This window comes from Pelophylax lessonae, assembly GCF_965119305.1.
Source record: "Pelophylax lessonae genome assembly, chromosome: 8".
In the NCBI taxonomy this organism is placed as follows: domain Eukaryota; kingdom Metazoa; phylum Chordata; class Amphibia; order Anura; family Ranidae; genus Pelophylax; species Pelophylax lessonae.
The window spans coordinates 222,143,260-222,168,773 of NC_138775.1; the positions used below are offsets into that span (position 1 = coordinate 222,143,260).

Here is a 25,514-nt window from a genome sequence, read left to right on the forward strand (position 1 = left end):
GCTCCCGGAAATGACGCGTCTTCCGGTGTAACCAAGTTCTTTGACCAGCTTCCTGTGACGTCACCTCCGGGCCGGTGGACGGCCGGATCGTGCGCTGGAGACGCTGCCATACGGACTGGAGCTTACCTATGTGTAAGTTATTATGTATATTGTGCAATAAACCTTTTTGGCTAACTACATTGGCGCCTGTTCTTTTTCTTCAATGGAACATTTGGTGGCCTTCTACAAGCCCGTCTGTCCTGGGGCAAATTTTGATTATATACGCAAAAAAATAAACAGCATTCGCACTGCCTATAGGCGGGAGGTAAAGAAAATAGAAGATTCCACCCAGTCTGGAGCAGGTGCACGGAATGTACATGTACCACGGCTGTGGTACTATGATAACCTGCGGTTCCTGGCAGACACCTTGGAATCAAGGCCGTCAATTTTTACGCTGCCTTCGACTTCGGCAGAGGGCTCAGTGTCAGTTGATCCAAGCCAGGATGAGGATTTCCTGGAAGAGAGTTTTACTCAGGTATGGCATTTCACAATATATTGTCTGCTAAAATGTAATCATGTAACAAAATTATAAGCTAAACCATAATTGACCCTTTATGTAAACGGGCATAGCAAGGGGTTGGCATGACAGGCAACCGCCAGGGGCGCAGGCCAAGGGGGGTGGGTCACAAAAACATTGGCATTGTTTTAGTGTTTATTTTAACAATCCACTCAGCCTGCACACCCCAGAACCCCCAGTTTGCAGGCGGATTCATGCAGGTGTAAAACATTGAGAGCAGCTTCATGCAGGTGTAAAACATTGAGAGCTGCTTCATGCAGGTGTAAAACATTGAGAGCAGCTGAGCCAAAAGACCAGGAGACTGAGACTGCCTCTCACTGCATCCCCAGCACACCTCTGGTCTTACAAACACTGCTGTAGCCTCAGCATTCCTCTGGCTCAACCTTTTTTAATACAAAACTAACAGCTCCTGCAAATGATCCATCCATCCTTGCTTCCATGTCTCTGGTCTCTCACTCTGGGTCAGCAAGGCAGGTGGCTTCCTTATTCCTGTTTCCCTGCACTGCTTCACCCTCAATGCCCTACATCAAGCCCTCTGCAAGTTCAGGCCCCTCTCTCTCTGCAACCCCCTCCTCTCTCTCTCACACCCCCTCTTTCTCTCCCTCTCTCTAGCTCTCAACCCTCTCTTTATTTTTCACACCTGAGACAATGATTGCCCACTAAAGAGCTCTACACTGGGCAAACAAGGGGCAAATTAGAAACTTTTAATGCCCTTTAATTTTTTTTTGGGGGGGTGGGTTACAGTTTTACATTGATCTTGGGGGGGGGGGGGGTTGTTGCCAAATACAGCTCCTCAACAAGGGCACTGGAGACCCTAGATACGCCACTGTATGTAAAGTCTGCTATTTGTTCACAATAATATAACAAACATGACTTTTTATATACACTATAACATTCTAATCAATTGTTCATTTCATCAACAGGGAAGTGTCACTGAGGAGGAGCCAGGTTGCAGCCAGGAGCCTGGGGAGCCTGCGGAGCCTGAGGAGCCTGTGGAACTATTTCCACCACCACCTCCTCCTGCCAAACGGAGGCAAAAGAGGAAGCACGTGGATGATATCACAGACGAATTTATCCAGGAGGCCACCATAGCCCTACGTCGGAAACCGGAGGCCAATGAGTCCTTCGGCAACATGACGGCAAACATTTTGGATAAGGTGGACCTCAGGCAGTGTCAGTATGCCAGAAAAATTATCCTCGATGTGCTGCAAAAGGCTGAAAACGGGATCCTTAATGAGCACAGCCATGCATGCCAGGAGCACCCGTGCCCTCCACCTCCACCTCCACCTCCACAACACCCACCACCTCGCCAAATGCCACATGGCCAGTGGCAATATGGCCAGCATGATCCAAACCTGCCCTCATGGCAACCTGATTTCAGTTACCAGCAACTTTAATTTTTGTAACCCCCTATTATTTATTTTACCCCTGTTTGCCAGTTTCTAGTTTAATTTTGTCCAAATGGACCTTTTTTATGTTTAGTTATACGGAAAGTATTAATGTTTTCTTTGGTTTTTTTTGCTGAGATACAAAAAATAAAGAAAATGAAAATAAAAAATGGCCTATCTGAATTTGTTAACATGTTTAATACTGTGCATAACCTGAAAAATATGTTTTATACATTATTTCATACAAGAATAAAGGGTCATATCAATAGTTAGATCTTTGCTGTTTACAAAATAATAATGGTGAAGAGTTCAAATTATTTAATTATAAAATTTGATAGAACAGATAGAATAGACAAACATTATCTTCATCATAACAGAACACATGCCTTTTGATTAGAAAAGTATGGCATTATGAGCAGCATCTTCCTTCTTCTCACATTTATCAAGATGAGCATGTGCTCCGCATTTCACCTATTTCTTGGACTGCCGCGAGCCGAAAGTTCTTTCTGAATAAAATGATGAGTTTACTAGAGAAAATTCTTCCGGGAACTCATTTGGTTTGATCATGCGTGTTGGGATTTGTAGCTGTGTGTCGGCCGAATTGTGTACTGACAGGCGAACAATCGTCCGTTCTGGTGTCCGCAGACAAAAATTTTCATGTTTGCAAGAAAGACTTTTGTCCGCGGATTGTGCGCAGACAGCTGTCGGAGGCACCATACTAACACGCGTACAATCGGCAGATCTTTCGTCCGCCGACGTTTGTATGACGACGATCGGTACGTGTGTACGGGCCTTTAGAGAGGTTGTAAAGCTCCTTTTTTTTTTTTTTGAAAAAAAAAAAAAACACACCTGAAAGACAAACACATAATGAGCTAGTATGCATTGCATACTAGCTCATTATGAAATACTTACCTTGAAACTAAGCCCCGAAGTGCCGACGGCTCACCCCTCTCATAGGCGACATGTTCTGTCGCTCTTCTTCTGGGTTTGCGGCATCTGGCCATCTGATTGGCTGGAGCCACGATTACTTCCCTCCTGCGCATGCACGCGGGAGCCGACGGTCATGGCATGGGGCTCTGAAGGAACGGCACCAGCGGCCGTTCCTTCAGAACGCATGCGCCAGTGATGTCACTGGCTGCATGTAAGGTAAATATCTCCTAAACGGTACATGTTTAGGAGATATTTACAGTACCTATAGGTAAGCCTTATCATAGGTACAACTTGCAGAGGAGGGTTTACTTCCTCTTTAAAGGAGCCTAAGGGTCTTTTCACACAGACGATCCACTCGGTGGACTCCGCTTTGCTCAGCTCTGCTGATCCACGCTGAGCAGGCGGATGATAGATCTGCCCCTGCTCACTGTGCAGAGCAGAGACGGACAGAGTCGGGGGAAAATGGACCGCCTGTCCGTTTTCACCCGATCTTATCCGATCCAATCTTCCAGACGGATGGAAAATAGGGTTCTGTCTGGATTTGGCTTACAGGATCGGATCAGATAGCAGCGGATGTCAGTGGACATGTCACCGCTGATCAGGGCTTTTTTTCTCAAAAAATAGGTGCAGGAACTCCCCCCTTCTGAGTGACCACTTGGCTCCACCCACTACCCACCTTTGAGCACTGTCCCTTGGTTCCATCCCCTACCCACCTCCCACGCACAACAAAATACCTCACCCAGCAACATTAGACCCCCCCTCCAGTAGCAACAATGGCTTTCCCAGTAACCAGTATCAATAGATCAGCCAACAATAGACCCCTACCTCAACTGGAGATCCCTACCATTAACATAAGACCCCCCAACAACAATAGATCCCCCAGCAGCAACAATGGACCCTCACACAGTAACCGATCCCTACCAGTGACAATAGATCCCCAAGCAGCCAGCATCAAGAGACCCTCCAACACACCCCACACCCCTTGCTATTACATACATACATTCAGTGCTGGAGGTGCCGGAACTGCGTTCCCCCGCGTTCCTGCTGAAAAAAAGCCCTGCCGCTGATATCCGCTGCTCCATAGGGGTGAATGGAGGGCCCAATCAGGTCTACCTGTGTGTTTTTCACTGCCCGCGTAAAAGGACCCTTAAGGTTTTGGAGTCAATGTGATGAGCATAAAAAAGAATTCCAAATGTAATGCCACCCCCCAGAGGAGCTTCTGAATTGTTTTGTGATTTGTAAAGATGAAACTCCTTGCTCAACCAGCACTTACCGACACACCTTGAATGAAAGAATTTATTAGGCCAAGCTTAGCCAAAAAAATGATAGGATTAGTAGGTGTATTTATTGAAACAATCACTAAGACAATAATATTACTCTGAGAGATATGGTTAAACACCTGCAGTATTCTGACTAACAGTAATTAACCACTTAAGCCCCGGAAGATTTTAACCCCTTCCTGACCAGGGGGTTTTTTGCGATTTTTTACTGCGTGAATTCAACGGACAATTGCGTGGTTTCAGCGACGCTGTACTTAAACGAATTTCACGTCCTTTTTTTCCCACAAACAGAGCTTTCTTTTGGTGGTATTTGATCACTTGTGAGATTTTTTGATCATGCGATATAAACAAAAAAAGTGCGTAATTTTTGCAAAAATAACAATATTTTTCACTTTTTTTTATATGAAATCCCCCCCAAAAAAATTGTAAAAATCAAAATTTTTCAACATTTTCGGCCAAATTGTTTTATGCTACATATGTTTGGTAAAAAAAAATTGCAAAAAGTGTATTTTGATTGGTTTGCGCAAAAGTTATCGCGTTTACTAACAAAGGGAAAGATTTTTGTCATTTTTGGTGTTTTTTTTTTTAACGAGTAATGGCGGCGATCTGCGATTTTTTTTGCGGTACTGCGACATTGCGGCGGACAGATCGGACCCTTGACTGACATTTTTGACACTTTTGGGGGTACCAGTGACATTACTGCAGTAATCAGTGCTATATATATGCACTGTTACTGCAAAAATGACACTGGCAGGGAAGGGGTTAACTGTATTGGACAGGGAGGGGTTAAGTGTGTCCTAGGGGCGTGTTTCTAACTGTAGTGGGACAATGCTATTGGTGTAAAAACAAAGATCAACGGTTCTACATAGTAGAACCGTCTGATCTTCATTTTTACACAGGGGAGAATGACAGGCGGCTTGTTTACATAAGCCTCTCTGCCTTTCTCCCACTGTACCGACGATCGGCGAGTGACCGGCGGACATCGGGTCCGCCGGTCACACGCCCGCACTCCTCCCTGAACGAGCCGAGGCGGGCGCGCGCCTCAGCGGGCGCGCGCTCGCCCGCTATTGGCTCTAATAGGAGTGACAGGCAAGTGACGTAGATCTACGTCACTCTGCCTGGCCGGGGCTGACTGCCGCAGTAAATATACTGTGCGCAGTCGGCAACCGGTTAACAGAACTGAATTGCATTTACCTAACAAACGTATATAAAGACAGTCCTGACTTGCTTTAACAGTCTCCTTTTTGTCACACTGACCAGTGGATGATGAAAAAAAAACCATAGGCAGGCAAAGATGGGGCCAATGAAGAAAGCACAACTAATCCCAGCATACAACAGATTAACTTGTATGATGTTAGTCTCTTACCAGACCCAGGGCACCCTCTTCTGAATATGCTCTAATTCAAAAGAATAATCACAAAACTAATTTAATAGTATAAATGATTATTTGGTGTTAAAAAATTCAAGGGCAATAAATCATTCCATAAATATGGTGATCAAATAAAGTCCTCCGAACAATACATAAAACAATGCATAAAATATTTTTTAACCAAACTTAGTTTTAAATAAAATAGGTTCAAATAAAGCAATCCAATGGTGTAATAACTAAAATTCCCATCACCAATATTATTCTTCCAAGTGTAGAATAATCTTTGATCCAATGTGACCACCACCACTAATACAGGAAAATGCCCATACTGGAAGTACGTGCCTATCTTACCACAAGATTTGGCAAACACATGCTGTATTAATTCCAAAGATCTTCCAAACAGGTTTAGTCCACTTTAAGGCTTCACCTCCACTGCTGTCCTTTCCCCATTCAGTGGTTAGATGTCATATGCAGCATAAAAAGACCAAAAAAAAAAAAACAAGCCCCCATAGTGTAATTTAGGTAATCACAAAAGCTGTTTAAACATAAGCTTAGACTCAAACATATAGAAGTTTTGGCAAAGATATACAGAAAGCCATTGGCCGCCAGCCACTCCACTCCTTCCTAGCTCACACAAACAGCAAAAATAAGAAGACAGTTCATACTCACTCCCAGCATGTTCACCCTACTTGTTTCATCTGTTCTGACTTCATCAAAGGAGATCCCTATATGAAGAGCAGCTAGCACAATATTTTTCTATCAAATATGCAAAAAATGTAATCCAAGTGCTGTGCTAATGCAAGAACAAATAAATATTAGAGTGTAGAGCTGGCCATAAATGATACGATTCGCTCAATTCCCCCATCAACAGTATTGATGGGGCAATCCCTCCTGTGGGGCTATTATGTTCTCCCGACGGGGTTGGGTGTCGCGGATCAATAATGGCAATAACTGCATCCTAAAAAATCTGAATGCTGGTTGTATCCAAGTTGATCGATGGATCGACTTGGGTACAATCAACTGGCCCATACTTGGTTTGAATCCCTGTGGGTGGCTTAACACTCTCACTGCACTAATTTGCTTGTCCAGAGGGGATTCCAACTGTGATGAAATCCCACTCCGAACAATCAGAAAAACAGTAAATGACCCCCAATACATGAGTGGTCAGAAGAAGGGGGCATACCTAAGGGTTCTTCAAAAAACACTTCAGCGCTAGATGCAGGGTTTTTTACTTTCACGGTGCTTCAATGCTCAATGCCTCTTTGGGATGCAGCCCTCCTCAGGCTGGGAATTCTTCAGAAAACTGCAAAAGACACACAGGAGTGCGCAAACACCTTGTATAAACGGATTTGGTCCTATGACAGGCACATCGTGTTCGGCTGACGCATTTGTGATTCATGATTATTGATTTTAACTGTTTGTAAGTATCCATTAATCTTGCGTGTTGAAACAAATCCATCTATGGAAATGCACGAGGTGTTGCGCCCTCCTGTGTGTTTTTTTCAGATCACTAAGGGTTCATTCAAATTTAGCAGTTGAGGAATGGTAAAACCCTGCAGTTGAGCTGGGTTTTTACTGTCCCCAGTGGCTCCCCCTTTAGCTGCAGAGGCAGCAGGGGTGTACACATACTGCAGCCATGGTGCTTTGAGCACACGGAAGGAGTTATACCCATTGTTGTTTTTTTGGCATGCATAACCCCTGCTGAGAATGACCTATTTAACGTGAAACACATGCAGTTGTGGGGTGCTAGTGGGGGTTTAAGGGGTTAAAGTAGGTGGTGAAGAGGTAATACACCATCTCCACTCTGCTTATCAAATTATTTTAGAAAAGAGCAACCTAAACATGGATCGCTCTTCGTACAGTGGGGATCAAAAGTTTGGGCACCCCAGGTAAACATTTGTATTAATGTGCATAAAGAAGCCAAGGAAATATGGAAAAATCTCCAAAAGGCATCAAATTACAGATTCAACATTCTTATAATATGTCAACAAAAGTTAGATTTTATTTCCATCATTGACACTTTCAAAATAACAGAAAACAAAAAAATGGTGTTTGCAAAAGTTTGGGCACCCTGCAGAGTTAATATCTTGTACTGCCCCCTTTGGCAAGTATCACAGCTTGTAAACGCTTTTTGTAGCCAGCCAAGAGTCTTTCAATTCTTGTTTGAGGTATCTTTGCCCATTCTTCTTTACAAAAGTCTTCCAGTTCTTTGAGATTTCTGGGCTGTCTGTCACGCACTGCTCTTTTAAGGTCTATCCATAGATTTTCAATTATGTTGAGGTCAGGAGATTGTAAAGGCTGTGGCAAAACCTTCAGTTTACGCTTCTTGATGTAATTCCCCGTGGATTTCGAGGTGTGTTTAGGATCATTATCCATTTGTAGAAGCCATCCTCTCTTAAACATCAGCTTTTTCACAGATGGCATCAAGTTACCATCCAAAATTTGCTGAAATTTTATTGCATTCATTTTTCCTTCTACTCATGAGATGTTCCCTGTGCCACTGGCTGCGATACAACCCCAAAGCATGATTGATCCACCCCCATGGTTCTTTTCATTAAATTCTGTGCCCCTTTTTCTCCAAATGTACCTTTGCTCATTCCGGCCAAAAAGTTTAATTTTAACCTCATCGTTCCACAGAACTTGTTTCCAAAAATGCATCAGGCTTGTCTATATGTTCATTTGCAAAGTTCAAACGCAGATTTTTGTGGTGAGGACGTAGAAGAGGTTTTCTTCTGATGACTCTTCCATGAAGACCATATTTGTACAAGTATCTCTTTATAGTGGAATAGTGTACCACAACTCCAGTGTCTGCCAGATCTTTCTGGAGGGATCGTGCAGTCAAACCGTGGGTTTTGAATTGTTTTTCTCACAATCCTGCGAGCTGTTCTATCTGATATTTTTCTTGGTCTTCCAGATCTTGCTTTAACTTCTACTGTTCCTGATGACTGCCATTTCTTAATTACATTCCGAACAGAGGATATTGACATCTGAAAACGCTTTGCTATCTTCTTATAGCCTTCTCCAGCTTTGTGAGCCTCAACTATTTTCAGTTTCAGTTGTCTATGACACTGGCAGGTTTCAGCCTTGCAAAGGGGGCAGTGCATGCTAGAAATTCTGCAGGGTGCCCAAACTTTTGCAGATGTCATTTTTTTGTTTTCTGTCATTTTGAAAGTGTCAATGATGGAAATAAAATCTAACTTTTGTTGACATATTATAAGAATGTCTAATCTGTAATTTGATGCCTTTTGGAGATTTTTCCATCTTTCCTTGGCTTCTTTATGCACATTAATACAAATTTTTACCTGGGGTGCCCAAACTTTTGATCCCCACTGTATGTGTTCCTTGTGCTGATGACTCTTCTGTTAAGTGACATCCTGCTCTATCTATGACAGCCATCGCCTCAATCTTCCATCTCTTTCACCCAGTTCCTTCAAGTAAAGAAGCCATACTACAGCTTCTATGGAAAAAAAAAATGTAATTGGGATGGAGGGGGGAAATATCACTCCCCCAATTGCATGACAGAAGCATATTCCATTGAGCAAGTACATTGGGTCCAATAGAACCACTTACGATTGAATTTTTCCTCATTACACTGAAGCAAGGCCATGATATTTTACATAGAATAAATTTCATTAATTTTAGTAAACATGGATTTTCATTCATCGAAGCTATAGTATGGCTTCTATGAATGGAGCAGCTGGGTGGAAAGGGTGGGCATGGTTGTGCACTCTTGATGAGAGCCAAGTGACATCTTCCACGGTTCTATTAATTTCCGCCACATCGCAAAAGATTATAGTGACAGGGGTGCGGAGAGCATCAATGGAGGAAGACTTCACCTAACAGAAGCAGGATCACCACAAGGGACACATCCTACTGACTGAAAGTTATGCCCCTTTGTGCTGGTTTTTGTGTTTTTTATTTTAGACATTAATATCTAATTGTGTAATGAGGCAGAATTATGAAAAGTGATTAAAGACAAGAGAATGCCTGGAGTTCCGCTTTAGATGTGGTAGGGGCTTACATAGGGCTATAGTAAGGTGACCAGATTTTTTAAATAAAATTCGGGGACATTTTTTTTTTTTGGCAAATGGTATTTTTTAAGCATATTTTCCTCAAATTTTATATGCAGTGTATTTGGTATGTGTTTATGGAATGATTGTATGATATATACCTTATTTCTCACATTTTGTCCATAAGTTAAAAAAAAAACAAAAAACGATATTTTGGGATATAACAACCAAATGTTAAGAAGATAAGATAGAGAAAAAAACTTTTTAATGCATATTTTGTATCAAAGAATGGTTCGACAATAACAATATAAATGAACAAGATTTCATGGTAACAACACGTAGGATACCTTCCAACATAAATAATCAAATATTAATAGCTAACTGTTATAATACTACAGTCAGGCTAAAAAAAGGGAGGTATGGAGGGATGGGGCGGCAAAATTCAAATCCATTCCGCCGAATCCGGGGACAAAACAGGGGGCAGACTTGGTCCGGGGACAGTGTCCTCAGTCCGGGGACTGTCCCCAGAAACCGGAGATGTTTGGTCACCCTAGGCCAGTGATGGCGAACCTTGGCACCCCAGATGTTTTTGAACTACATTTCCCATGATGCTCAACTACACTGTAGAGTGAATGAGCATCATGGGAAATGTAGTTCCAAAACATCTGGAGTGCCAAGGTTCGCCATCACTGCCCTAGGCTATAGAATATCTTCCCAGCCCCATGTGACAGTGCTTGGGCCTAGCGAATGGTTGCACATGCACTCAGCTCTGCATTATGAATGAAAGGGGTAAGTTACTTGTTCCTCATGGTAGTACCAGGTAGCTTCATGCACAGTAGCTGAAGCAAATGGAAAAACAGTATAAACAGCAGGGGGTGGGATGGGGTGGGAGTAAGTAAATCTGTTGCTAATCCTAATCCATATAGATTAAATCCATTTTAATTCACATTATAAATGTTTGCAAGTTTACAAACAGAATGTTTATATTATTTTTTAATTGGTGTTCTATATTCTTTATTTTGCAAATAAATATTCGCACAGCATCTGCTCTTTTTTTGCATATATTCTTTTTTTTTACACATTTTTATGTATTGTATACATACATACATACATCTCACATCCTTCACACATATCATTTCCTTATTGCCAACACTTAAGTGGTAGTTTTATGTCATGTATACTAACACATAGACACATGTTTCACAGCCATTATGGTGGAGGACTTGTTGAATTGCTCTCCTTGCCAGCCGTTCCATCTTGTCCTGTTTGCACTGCTGGGCCCTTCGAACCCCACACCCACAGTTCCCGGGTCAGACATTTCCAAGCGCCTATCGTTAGGTCATGAGCATTTTATGTCTTGCAGATTTTTAAGTATGGGTCCCCCCTTGGTTAATACTCAATGTTTGCAGTAACAGAATACATTTTTTTATGTGTGTCATATCTTCCTCAACTATTTCTACTGTGTGTGCATCAAACCCTGAGGAAGTGACATCATGTCATGAAATGCGTTGGGTTACATAGATGCAAGTTCACACCTATTATTGATTGATAATTGCAACACTGTACCTGGCTACATAATTATTATGTATATATTGACCAATCTGCGTGACTATATGACATTATGTTACTGTTGATCTGTTTACCAATAAATCTTTACCTTGTTGTTTTTGCAGTTAAAGCGGAGTTCCAGCCTCAAAACAAAATTTTGCCATGCTCTTTGCTTGCTCTCAGTAACCTGAAAAAGAATTGGATAATCAAATTTTTTTTGGTTTACTTACCTTGTTTTTAAAGAAAATATACTTACCTTCCTTCCACTTCCTCCCTTTGCGGCCGTTTCCTGCATGCATTGACTCCTGGGAGCCGAGTGTCATCGCTCCATGGAGTCAAAGTGCCTTCACCGGCCCTGCATGCCCAGAAACTGTGCAGGGATGATGCGCCTGCACCGGAAGTGACGAGCAGGGCCGGTGCAGGGCATTCTGGGGCTCCGACATCACCGAAGAGGACGCTCCGGCTTCAGCTGCCCACACCTGAGATGGCAGCACTGGACAAGACATTTTCAAGGTAAGTATTTCTTCTAAAAGGTAAGTGAAACCGGGGACAGTTCAGAGGCTATCGTTGCTGAAATGCAAATTTTTTTCAGGCCGGAACTCCGCTTTAAGTGTGTTGAGCCTCAAACATGCAATTTATGTTTTCTTTTAGATAGTTGCAATATTATTTTTTCATTGGTGTTCTGTATTCTTTATTTTGCAAATAAGTATTCACACAGCATCTGCTCTTATGTAGGAATGTTCCTTTGAAAACTTTAAGATAGAATACAGGTTCACTTTAAAGTAGGGCATATTACGTGCACTTTAAAGCGGAGTTCTGGCTACAAAATGCACTTTGAGCCATCCGCTTGCTCAGTGTCACCTGTAAAAGTAATGGATAGTCACGATTTTTTTTTGTTTACTTACCATTGTTATTGAAGAAAATATACTTACCTTCCTTCCACTTACTCCCTCTGTGGCCGCGGCCCGTGCCGTCACTTCCTGCTTGCATTGATTCCTGGGAACTGAACGTCATCGCTCTCAGGAATCAATGCGCCTGCACCGGCATGCCCAGAAGCTGTGCAGGGATGACGCTCCTGCCCCGTAAGTGACGAGCGGGGCCGGTGGAGTGCATTGTGGGACCGAAGAGGACATGGAAGAGGACGCACCTGAGATGGCAGCGCTAGAGAAGAAATTTTCAAGGTAAGTATTTCTTCTAAAAGGTAAGTGCGACCTGGGACAGATCAGAGGCTATCCATTGTGGAATGTACTAGCCCTGACTGTCCTGGGGGTATTTTTATTGAAAAAACATTTTCGTGGCCGGTGGCCTCCATGGCCTCTGCTTTAAGGATAAATTCACCTTGTCCTAAAAATAATAATAAATGCACATCTTTTTGTAGGTAAAAAAATGTGCATTTATTCTTTTTTTTAAATAGGAGCTCGCAAAGCATTGCACCCACAATCAGCAGTGCAATACAAGACTGCAGACTTTCTGTGTAAGCTGTCTGCTCATACCTTGTACGTACGGGCAGGCAGTTACAGGCTGATAGGATGCATCAATGAACTACCTAGAGCGCTCTGGTAGTTCATTGAGAGCTACAAGCTGACAGCGGCAAAGGCTGTTGGCACTTGTAGTTATCCCATTCTCAGAACTCCGTGAATGAATAACACGGCCAGGCGGGCATTTTTTTTTCTTTTAAATTATGACAGTGAGTTTGGGAGAAGATCCCTGGTCCGCTGTCACTGGCAGTAGGCAGCAGATCGGGGAAACACTGCAGCATATCACATCTTCCACCCCAAAAACAGGTGGAACATGTGACATGTTCCCAAAGGTGAACTTATCCTTTAAGACTGAAAACTTCCACAGTGTAACTGCAATACAATGTACAAAAACACAATATATTGACTGTGTATCATCATTCATTTCAAGGGGCCTCTTTAGCATGCTTTATTGTACCAAGCCTCTATGACCTTTATTGAATTGCAATACCCCATAATCCAATCATGTAAACAGGCTTTTTTGGTAATGATATATATATATATTTTTTGAAAATATTTTTATTGAAAATTTCCAAAAGAAACATACAGAAGGTCACAATAAGCAACAATCAACAATACGCGATATGAGATAGAACACATAAAGGTAACAGATATGCAAAATATCAATGTAGTTATACAAAAGCAAGAGAAGCTCCAAGTGTTGGAATGTGGGGAAGTGGAGAGCTGCACAACCTCCCCAGCACCCCCAGTGGGAACAAACTGCACCCGGGGAAGTGGCAGCCCCCCCGCCCCACCACTGTATACCAAAAATTTGTGACATGGGGCTTCAAGAAATTGAGACTAGGATATAAAGGGTTATCGTCAAATCCTAAGCAACGGAGTACATAGATAAACTACAAAAGAGAACATCACACATCAGTGTGCGGAACAGGTACACAAGAACAAGACAAAGTCAGGTCTACCCAGTGTAGGATATGCATACAAGTTGGTCTAAGAGAGGGATGGAGGGATGTGGCACCTATGCTTAGGATGGCTAATGCTGGGTCAGGTTTCAGGAGATGACCCGTGACAGTGGAGATAAGGCGGAAAGTTGCTGCCCAGAAACTGCGAAGGTGGAGACAAGACCAAACCATGTGGAGCAATGTGCCCACATGGCTACATCCCCGCCAACATTGGTCCGAAGCTATCCCGGTCTGGTTGGGAAATTTGGCCAGTATGTAGGGAGTGTAGTACCACCTCTGGTGAAGTTTCAAGGCTATTTCCCCATGGGTCACACATTTTGTGTATTGGAAGTTGCAGTAGATAGCTCTAGAACACTGCTCATCATTGAAGGAGGCACCTAGGTCTATTTCCCACTTTACCATGTAAGGGGTTTTTATAAAGATCGATTTGGACTGTAATAAGTCATAAAACATGGAAATACCGCCACGTTTGGGTCTAACAGCGGCCATAAAGGTCCAGGCTCGTAAGGGTACCATCAAGGGAGTCGGCTGGTAGTGTTGGATTAGGTAGCTGAGTCTCAAATATGTAAATTTCTCGTTTATCAACTGCGGGTACAAAAGGGACACCTCCTCAAATGAGAGGATCTTGCCCCCGCGAAGCAGATCACTTACATGAAGTATCCCAGAGCGGGTCCAATTGGACATGTCAAGGTTCTCCGTGAGGTAGGATAGTGATAAGAGGGGGATGGGAACTGCATGAAGGCCTGATGGGGATGTGGGTTGAAGAATAAATGACTTCCAAGCTGCCAACGAAGCTGAGATAGTCGGGTGGTCCTTAAATCTATGTGAGGACAGGTGTGTTACAATTAATAAGAGGTCCCTTAGGGAATTGGGAAAAAGTACATCACTCTCCAATGATAACCATGATCTGCCTGAAAAGGGTTGGAGCCAGTATCTTAACTGGTCTAATAGAGATGCTATGTGATAATCCCTCAAGCAAGGCAGGCTCATACCACCCACTTGTTTCCTTTTAATAAAGAGGGCCGTCGGACACCTAGGCTTCTTACCCGCCCATACAAAGTTGGAAAGTAAAGATTGCATAGTAGAAAAGAATGATTTAGGTAACTGAATCGGGATGGTTCTGAAGAGGTAGAGTATTTTGGGAAGCGATATCATTTTGTAAGCTGCCAGACGACCCGACCAGGAAAGGTAGTGTTGCTTCAATTTCAGGAGTTCCATTTTGGAGTCCTGAATTAAAGGTTGGAAATTACATCGATAAAGGTCCGAAATATTGGAGGTTAGATGAATGCCTAAGTAGTCAATATAGTCAGGGGCCCATTGAAACTGAAATTGCTGGGAAATTTTATGTTTAACAGACCTGGAGATACCTAAGTTCAGCATTTGGGATTTAGACTCGTTTATTTTGTAATACGAAATCTCTCGAAAGTCAGATAGGATATGTAGGACATGTTGAAGGGAGCGGAGGGGGTCAGAGAGTGATAGGATGATATCGTCTGCAAAGAGTGTGATCGTGTGTTGGGAGCTTCTAGACTTGATGCCCGAAATTACGAGATGAGATCTGATCCTCTCAGCCAGTGGTTCCATTAGAAGCGCAAATATCAAGGGGGACAGGGGACAACCCTGTCTCGTCCCGTTGGTAATAGCGAACGAGGAAGAAAACATGCCCTCTGTATAAACATGGGCTGAAGGTGAGGAATACAGGGCAAGGATCGCAGAGAGAATCCGGCCTTGAAAGCCGAACTTGTCAAGTACCCGTGCCATGTATCCCCGGTAATGATATTTTTTAACTTATAAATTGCATTCTCCTATGGTATTCATTTATTCAGAAAAATGTAGAAAGGTAATCGTAGGGCTAAACTTTCACCAGCACTACTTTATTCTCCCGAATAAGCTCTTTCTTTTTTTACATTATTTCTAGGCTCTATTTGCACTTTTACATGAAAGATTATGTGTTTTGCATTCAGGCAGCCCATTGCACTATTTTTGGACAATGCAGAGCACAACACAACAGACACTGTTGTGCAAATTCATACAATATCTGTGCAATGTGTTGCACTCAAGGGCAGAGGCCTTGGTGCGCTATTTAGGCCTCATGCACACTGGATGCGTTTACAGCGGCTGTTTTTGGCTTCAGACGTTTTTTTTTCTGCAACCAATAAACTCCCCGACATGTTATCCTATGTGTCCATGCACATATAGGCTGTTATCAGCAGTTTTTGGCAGGGGCGTTTTCTGGCTGGAAAAAAAACCCCCTCAGAACTAATGTGTTTTAGTAGGTGTTTTTCAGCTGAAAAAAACGCTCTGTCTCTGATAAAAGCCTAATAACGCTGAAAATTACAAAAAAGGCATGTATTCGGCCTTTATCAACATTTTTGCCCTAGGCTTTTGTGGGAGTATAGTTTTGCTAAAAAAAAGCTAAAAAACGCTACAGCTGAAAAAAGCTAAAAAACGCTACTGCAAAAAAGCTGAAAAACTCCTTCTACAGCTACAGCTTTCTACTGACGTTTTGATAATGTCCAGTGTGCATGAGGCCTCATTGGTAGAACCAGTCTTAGCCCCCATTCTTTCTTCAGCATAGTGTGTTTTCAGCATAGAGTGTTTTCAGCCTATTTTGAAACATTTTTTTCACCTGCAAATGTGCATCTGTTTTTCACGTGTTGTCAAACTTCAATTTTTTTTTTGCCCATTGGAAAGCAGTATCATATGTGACATCATATAGTGATGACCTTGTATCTGCTTTCTGGTTTTTCTGCCTGGTACTGTGGAGCCACGTCTGCTGTGCCGGTTTCTTCCCAGGACCTCTCACGCTTGCCAAACTTGAATTTTTAAAAAAAAAACCCATATCAGATCTCCATCTCTCTCTCTTTCTCCATCTCTCTCCTTCCCACTCCACCTCTCTCCTTCTACATTTCTGCTCTCTCTCCATCTTTCTCTTTCTCCATTTCCTTTTTCCACCTCTCTCCTTCTCCATCTCGTTGTCTACATCTCTCTCCAGCCGGTTGCTACAAATGCTAATCTGTGTATTCTGGCAATGGGAAGTCCCCCTGCCAGAACACAATAGAACAGTGGGAGAGATCCCTGCATCATAGCCTACTGAAGAAGTCGAAGGCTATTGGTTAGCTCTGACGTAACGCGTATAGGGGGTGGAGCCTGCGTACCTGACGTCGTACTTTCCTTTGGTCCCAGCTGAGTGTGTATCTGTCTGCATAGCGTGCACCGCTGAGTGCCGCTAAATGTGAGTACCTATCATAATACCTAATAAAGACATTGGTATCCGACGGAGAGCACTATATATGTCTCTTTCTTTTATATGCACCGATTTCTGAGTTTGATTGGAGTTCATCCATCCCCACCTGATTGATCTATGTTGGGCTGACCGAGAGAGCTAGGAGACGAAATCTCCGGGTTGCTACAGCTGATATATGTGATCTTTGACCCTTAATGGGTCTGTGGCTGAGGTGAGAGACCAATCTAGCCGGTGGTGGGATATATGCACAGCAGTGTTTGTGAATAATTTATCACAGGATTTTCTTACCACTTTGTTTGAAGTTCCTTCCTTTTGCTTTTATATTGGACACTTATGGACTTTATTCAAGACACATTTGATAATTTATTACACCATGAATATCACTTGTTTATATATTGATTTAAGTATTGCTGGCGCAGCACTTTTATAGTTATTTGCATATTATTTGTGAGGTGTTACACATTTTTGTGTTTGCTGCTGGATTATTGCACTGTTATTTGTACACTAACTTGCACTAGCATTATTTCGCTATTTTGCTGCTTTAATTAATATCATATTGTTTCTGGTTTTTCACTAATTGGGTGCGCTGATAATTAATTGTATATTAGTTTTTTCATTCATCCCGCTGATGGAATGAAAAAACCGACCTATGTATGGCCAGCTTTATACTTGAATGCAAAGCAATCAAGTGATCAATCGTCCAAGATTGTGCAATACTGCAGTTGAGTAGCTGAAACTATTAGCATTTAATCTCCTTTTCTCTTCTCGAAGTCAACAGTGGCAGGAGATTGATCGGACAACAATCTTTTAATTAGGAGATTCTTAGGTGATTTTTCCCATTGAAGTACATCTCTACGAGATTAATCCAATGAGACTAATCTCCTAACAATAGCCTGATATCTTCCTGCAGTAACAGAAAAGATCAATTTTTTGCACTAGGAGATTTATTCAGTCTTTGACGTTAAAAAAGCACCCATGGAGCCCTAGCCTAAATAGCTCCTTTAAAAAGTTCATGGAAAGCATCTTGTAGGTGTCAGGTTCTCACCCCACCTGCGTCTGCCCCTTTTTTCACCTGCGTCTGTACATTTAAAGTGTGCTGTGTAGCTCGTCAGCCCTGTTCTGTGTTTATCCCCCCTTGTCTGCCCCCTCCGGTGTGTCTCTGTGTGTGCGCTGCCTTCACTGTCACTGATTCCTTTTACACTGTGTGGGCAGGAGACTGATTTAAACTGTCTTTCCTCTTTTTCTTTTCTCATTCTGTTCTTTTTTCCCTCCTCCTGCTCTTTCTCCACCTTCTTTTTCCATATCTCCTCCTGTTTTTTTTTTTTTCTTTATCCTTTTATATTAGAAATTATTTCCTTTGGCTTTACCCACACCCTCTCGTAGCTAACTGCAGAAACCATGCATTAAATAAGGTAAGCTGCTCTGTCTTTTTTTTTTCATTCTGTATCAACGCAGTAAGTGTATTCTCTTTAATTGGCTCTTCAATGGTAGATAGTACGGATTATGATTATTATTATCTGCTAACTGCTCTGCATTCTCTACAAGCCAGAAAGGATCTCTTAGGATGGAGCAGCAAATACAACCTGTTGTGGTGACAGCTCCAGCAATTTGCTCTCTCGCAACCAATCTCCCTGACAAAAATCTATTCATATTTGTCTATTGCAAATGTAGTAATTGTGTTCTATTTTTTATGACAGATCAATAGAGGTTTTTCTTTACTATTAACCATTGGTTGCTTGTGGTCTTAGTCTTAGTTTGCACTGTGTGGTATATGTATTGCAGTCGGGAAATTTACGAGTACCCTATTTGATTAAAACCAGTTTTTAACGTCCTTTTATTTTAGCAGTAGTGTACATGTTCATAAAACTAAGGTAATGCCTGGGGGAATTTGCATGTGTATTGAGTGCATTGTACGTGCTTGGCATCTCCGAAGCTTAAGAGTTATAGAGAAACGTACATTAACACAGAGAGCGCTAGTTTTATTAGAAGTTCACCGTGTGATGGTTTGAAGGGTCAGTTCATCCCAACAATGAAATGCATTGAGGCTTTTGAACCAAAGTACCTACTGGCTATATCTCATGGGGGTTCCAGTTGGAAGATTTCCCACCAGAGTTTCTGCATCTTCCCCATAATGCTTAACTCTCAGTTCTTTGCTGTAAAGTAAATGAAAAGAAGATTTAGTAGAGACTCTTTAATCATAACCATGGATGCTCTTGGACCTTGCCAACCTAGTTTTTGATAGGTAAAAGGAGCCAGTAGGCAATTTCAAGCTGTAGGCTTCAAATATAGCATCAGTATTCGACAGACTTACCTTTTAATTGGTGTGATCGCCCAGACTCAACAGCCTAAACAATGAAGATTCTTTTAGCAACTTTGCAGAGTTGATGGGTGCTGTGTTGCCTGTTAACTTGCTATTTTTAATCTTGTAAAGTGATTTGCATTCATCCTTCTGAGCGAATAGGAAACTCAGTCACTGAACTCCATTTCCATTTATAAAACCCCTTAATTCAGCGTGTGTCTGTATTTCAATTTATTTGCGCATTCATGACCTTTCTAGACTGTTTACCAGTTCTGAACATGTTTTTATTCGGATTTTCTGGTTTGTAGTATTTATTGCTATGACAACCATATTTTAGGGTGCTGTTGAAAGAAGACAGATCGGCATTGGCTTTTACAAAGCGTCAATTAATCCGAGTTAGAATGCAGTTCTGTGTTGCCGAGCTCAGCACTTGATGCTTATTCAGCAAGGCAGTATAAATGGAAGGAAGATGTGCCAAGGGTAGTTGCCCATGGCAACCAGTTGAGTTGCAAATGACTGAAATCAGATTGCTGAAGGCATTGGTTCATTGCTGTTGGTTACTGCCCTTTGTCCTATTGAATATTTAATGATTCCTGTGGGTTGCTATACTTTTTTTCTCTCCTAGCTCTTTAGGAAATCACAGGTTGACCAATTTACAGTTTACCAATTAAAGCCCCGTACACACGTACCGATTGTCGGCCGACGACCGATTGGCCGATTGTAGGCTTGTTAGTATGATGCTTCCGACAGCCGACAGCACATTTTCGGCCGAACAGAATCTGTCCTGCAGGCATTAAAATTTTTGTTGGCCAACACCAGAACGGCCGATTGTTCGCCAGTCAGTACAGATTTCGGGCCGACAGACAGCCGATTAGCAAGACTGGGCATGCTCAGAAAAGAAAAAAGACAAGGAAAGTTAACCATCACATGACATCACTTCTGCAGTCGGCTGTTGTTGGCCGACAAAATTCGTGTGCAGTCTTTTGCAGTTTTCAACAGACACGACAGCCCTGGACAAAAGACGGCCGACGGTCGGTACGTGTGTACGGGGCTTAACGATTTACAAAGTTAAGTGAAGTAACCCATGGTAACCAATCAAACGTTATTTAATTACACCTTAAAGCTATCAGACTACCTGGAATAAGATTTTTTTATTTCTGTGAATAATTAATTGTATAACGTAACTCTTTTGAACCTTTGTGTTTTATTACATTTTTACCAAAGTGCGTTTATATGGGACCATTGTGTGTATAAATAAGCAAGACTAATTTTACCTATATAATCTTAAACTAAATCTTGTAGGTCTCTGGATGGTGCAGAACTACAAGTCCCCGCATTCCAGGCGAGTCTCAATATATTTGCGACATTTATCCAGAAATTAAAGGGCCCCAGGTCACACAAGCCTAAACTAGATAATGCACAGTCACTGTATAACCTCCATAACTACGATTACCCAAAACGAATACTTGCTTGGAAGCCAAATCAGTGTAGTAAGCTGCATCGTTTTTTTGTGACTGGGATAGAGTTAATTCACTATTGATTGTGCTTGCTCAGAAAACAAGATAAAAACCCTGCAAATGAGTTCGGAACCCAGAATATTTTTTAATTTCCATTAAAGTTTTTGCATACTAATTGTTAATTAGGAAACACTTCAGGCACATACTATATTTGAGGATTTGCGTAAAAAATCTGACCTTGAATCTATCAAATGCATCCTCTGGACCTGTCTCACACCAGTTGTCTGTAGATATATTTACTCAAACAGTCAGCAAGCATTGATGTTGAGGACCCTTGGTAGCAAATCTCATGATCTGCACCAGCACCTGTTAATAGGTTGTGACTTTATAGAATATTAATTGACAGCTATATTTCCCTGGGGCTTTTATATCTCTTCAATGAGCTCTGCCCTCTGTGGTAGGCAAGCAGTCTTAAAAGGGGAGCCAATAATTAAATTGACCCCCTGCATCTAGTGCACCTGTCATTAGACGGCATGGATTCATCCATATGGATCATTGTGGAGGAGCAGGCGGAGAGCTAGCATTAAACTGCATTTATGGTCAGAATGTAAAATCATTATATTCATTTCCACATTGTATTTCAATTATTTCTAGACTACTCCTATTAATCTGGACGATCTTGAATTTTTTTACTTACTTTGTGAAGAACCCCATACATTTACTTCCTTGAATTCTATGACATGTATTCACTCTGTCCTGTGACTATGCACTGCATGGTCACACATTTCACAGAGCCTGCCTTCTGAGCTACAGAAGAGCTGAGAAGGAGATTCAGGAGGTGGCGTCAGTACAGGGATTACTGCTTACAGGCAGCAGAGTACCATGGGATATGTAGTCCTTAGAAATTGAAAATAAACTGCAGAGGAGAAGCTGCAAAGCATGCAGAATGTTATGTAAAGAGATGGCCAGCAGAAAGGCAGCAACCACAACATGAAAGGAGATTTTTCATGTAAGCTTATATGGATTTGTCACAAATAACTATTGTTTGTATTGTTATTACTATGCTGATGTAATAAAATCAAAGTGTATATGCTGACCATTGATCTTTTTTAAATCCACATTAGTAATAAAAAAAAAAAAACTATCAATAAACGCTGCACTACATGCTGTTCTTCCTCATTCAGTAGCTATGGGATTTGTTTTCTATATTTGGAAAAAAACCTGGTTGATGATCCTGCTGTTCTCTATCCCTCCCTCCTGTCAATGGCAGGGATTCTGCAGAGCAGCCGTTGACATTTCTGCACATGCTCAGTTTTAGTGAGTGAGTGAGCATTTCCTCCCTATCACATCTGAGCAGCCTATGTAACTATAGAGTCACACATGTGGGCGTATACACTCTGGTAAATGACTCCCTCTCTCCTCCATGTTCACTAAACAGGGTGGGAGATTAGATCTTGATTGATGGAGGCTTCACCCCCCTCTTATTCTAAGTACATACACACAATAGACACAAGCTGGAGAAGCGTGACACAGCCTGTGCTTGGCAGAAATCCACTCACACCATGTTTTTGCAAGAAATCATAGAGATTTGATTTCAAATATATATTTGTATGACAATTTAAAACTAATTTGTTTGAATTATTTATTTTTACTCTGTATTACAAAGGCTGTTTTTTTTGAACATGTGACCAGCAGCAGAGGACTAGAGGCTCCTGCTGCTTATGTTTTCCTACAGACAGGCTGAGAACAATCTGGGTCATGTGACAGCTCTTTCCTTGATTAGGAAAAAAGGTACTTAGATTTTTTTTTAATTAAAATAAATACAGTGCCATCATCCATATACAGAAAGAGAAGGAATGCTGTAAATTAAACAGTATATTTAACGGGCCAGTTTACAACACAGAAACGCAGTCCAGATGTTTTCTGGATGTGTATATGCATGTGCATTTTTGATGCATTCTGGTATGTTTTTGATGCGTTTCAGTGCGTTTTTTTCATCTTGTATTTTTTCCTATTTATTATTTCTGCAATGCATTTCTGGTGTGTTTTTGATGACTTCCGATGCATTTTTAATGCAATTTGTCCCATTCCAGTGCCAGTTCCTTGCAGAATGCAGCATGTTCTACTTTTGTTGACTGTATTGGAATACACTGCAATGATGTGAACTTTGCCATTGGAATCTATGTAACCTACTATTCATGCATTTTTGGTGCAGAAAAAAAAAACTGCACTGGACTGCATGTGGTGTGAACCGGCTCTAAGTGAAGGGAATGATCTTCATGATGTGTAATAATACTTAGTTTCAGGTTGGCTGCAGCATGGGTAGATCTTGCCATGAAGGAAGGTCAAGATCTTGTCTCACGGTAACCCTTTTATAAATCGTAGAAGATGAGGTTCTCATCCAGCAGTTGAACAGTGGTGCAAAATATATTATGTATCCATAAGAGGAAGAGCAGCTGTGACCATAAGGAGATGGAGCCTATTCCCAGGAAGAGTATGGCCTCAAGTGAGAGAATAGAGAATGGCATTGCTAAAAGCAGCCAGTCAGATTTCATCCTTCACATACAGGTGTTTGGTTAACAAGAAAAACAGCCCCAGTTTTCATAAACCAGATACAATAATGTGTTGTGATGTTATGTAATCAGCTTGGTAACACTTACCTTTTGGATCAGAACTGGACTGGGAAAATGTTGGGGTCTGTCATGTAATACATAAACCAAAGGAACATGGAAAGGAGTGCCAAACCAAGACCAGATGAACGAGTCCAAGATCATTTTAGGGGCCGGTTCACATTGGTGCAATGCCGGAAACCCTGCAAATCCAGTGCGAGTTCCCACATTGCACCTGATTGGAAGGCAGTTCACACTGCCCTCTGCGAACTGCTGAGGGTGTCAATACAAAGTTAATGACACCCCCAGATTGGTTCACAGATCGCAATGCGAACTGTGAATTCGGACAAGAATCGGATTGCATGGGTGTGAACACCCATGCGATCTGATTCTGGTGCGGTCAAAAAAAGGGTCCTGCATGAGTTTGGTCTGAATACGATACGAATACAGCCATACAATTTTTATGGCTGAATTCGCATTGCACAGACAGCGCGTGTGATCTGCACAGCATGTCTGCTATCGCACCAGTGTGAACCAGCCCTAATTGTTGGTAAAAAGCCATCTAAAAACAGCCAATGCATTTTGGGGGCAGCACTACTTTCCCTTCATTAGGGTTACAAGAATAAACATAAGCCATAGTCATAATTAAGAAAAATTATATGTAAATATGCATATAAACATATACCACAAGTTCTAGAACATCACATAACAACAAGGGGTCCATTTTTAAAATTCATTTGATTTACATATGTCAGAAGCATTTAGACACATTTAATGAAATGTCTCATATTTCTTTCTATAATAAATAATACCGTATTATCGACTCCATCTATTGGCCAAACTGTGATATAGTTTTTTTCATTGAGGTTTTTCAGGAATCTATACCTCAATTTGGCCACTAGATGGCGATGACGAAGCAAGCATTAATCTCTTAGAAGAAATACAGGGCATTTTATTTTTATTAACATTTTGTTTTTTTAAAGAGGGTGTAAACTCATTTAACATTTTTATTTTTTTTTTACAACCTGAAAGAGAAACACATAATGAGCTAGTATGCATCGCATACTAGCTCATTATGAAATACTTACCTTAGAACGAGCCCCCGCCATGCCGCCCGCTTACCTGTATGACAGGCGACATGTTCAGTTGCACGGCTTCAGGGATCGCGACATCCGGCCATCTGATTGGCCGGACCCGCGATTACGTCACTCCCGCGCGCGCGTGCAGGAGCCGGCGGTCACAGCACGGCTGCATGTAAGGTAAATATCTCCTAAACGGTACATGTTTAGGAGATATTTACAGTACCTATAGGTAAGCCTTATCATAGGCTTACCTATAGGTACAACTTGCAGAGGAGGGTTTACTTCCTCTTTAACAGACCCCTATGAGACCAAGCTGCTGAAATAAAGCTAGTTAGCACCTAAAATAAAAAAAATTAAAATAAAAAACTAAGAGACCAAGCTGCTGAAATAAATCAATTTAAAGGGGTAGTATAGTCTATGACAGCTTAAAAAAAAATAGGCCCCCTGCAACAAAATGCTATAATGTGCTAGCATGCGCCGCATACTTGCAGATTATAGCAAACTTGCCTTTAAAACGGAGCTCTGCAGTGGCATGCAATGACATAGCTCCCACGCATGTGCATGGGAGTCATCATTGCAGTACGGCGCTCTGTGTTCCATGGCACACAGTATGCCCTGAAAGAAGAGCATCACTGTGCATGTGCGGTGATGTCATCGGCTATTGCCAATGTGAATATCACGTAAACAGTGCACATTTAGTAGATAGTCATAGTACCTGCAGGTAAACTATATTATAAGGCTTACCTGTAGGTACAATTTATTCATGAGAATTTGCTACTGCTTTAAAACGGTTGTAAACCGCAGCATTTAAAAAAAAAAAAAATACCCTACAAGGCAATGGCATGTCGCGCTAGTATGCATTGCATACTAGCACGTTATGAAATACTTACCTTAGAACGAAGCCCTACAGCAGTGTGCTGTCACCACTGATAGGGCTTCCATCTTCACCCGGTCTTCCGGTCTCTGAAGGTCCACCGTATTCCAGACCTTCAGAGGACACGTGTCAGTGATGTCACTGGCTGCATCCAGTGTGAATATCTTCCAAACACTGCAAGTTTAGGAGATATTAACAGTACCTACAGGTAAGCCTTATTATAGGCTTACCTGTAGCAGTGCCATCTTAAGAGCATTAAAGGGCCCCAGGCAATGCAGTGCACTGGGGCCCTGCCTACATAATCACCCACGAGAATAAAAATGCAAATTATCGATAAGGCGATATTTATTGGTACAGCAGTGCCAGGCTAATGGCAGCTTCCAAGTTTGGCAGCTGGGTCTGGTGAACACACACACGGACGGGAG

The 25,514-nt window shown here is 41.9% G+C and overlaps 1 protein-coding gene across 4 annotated transcripts in view; it reads left to right on the forward strand.

The window, feature by feature from the left end:
- Window positions 1-17,980: 17,980 nt before the first annotated feature.
- Window positions 17,981-25,514, forward strand: part of CACNA1E (calcium voltage-gated channel subunit alpha1 E) — a 1,228,023-nt gene continuing 1,220,489 nt past the window's right edge. For all 4 annotated transcript variants that reach the window (XM_082266485.1, XM_082266488.1, XM_082266487.1 and 1 more), the window contains exon 1: window positions 17,981-18,180. The gene's annotated coding sequence lies outside the window, so the exon portion shown is untranslated. The remainder of the gene's footprint in view (window positions 18,181-25,514) is intronic.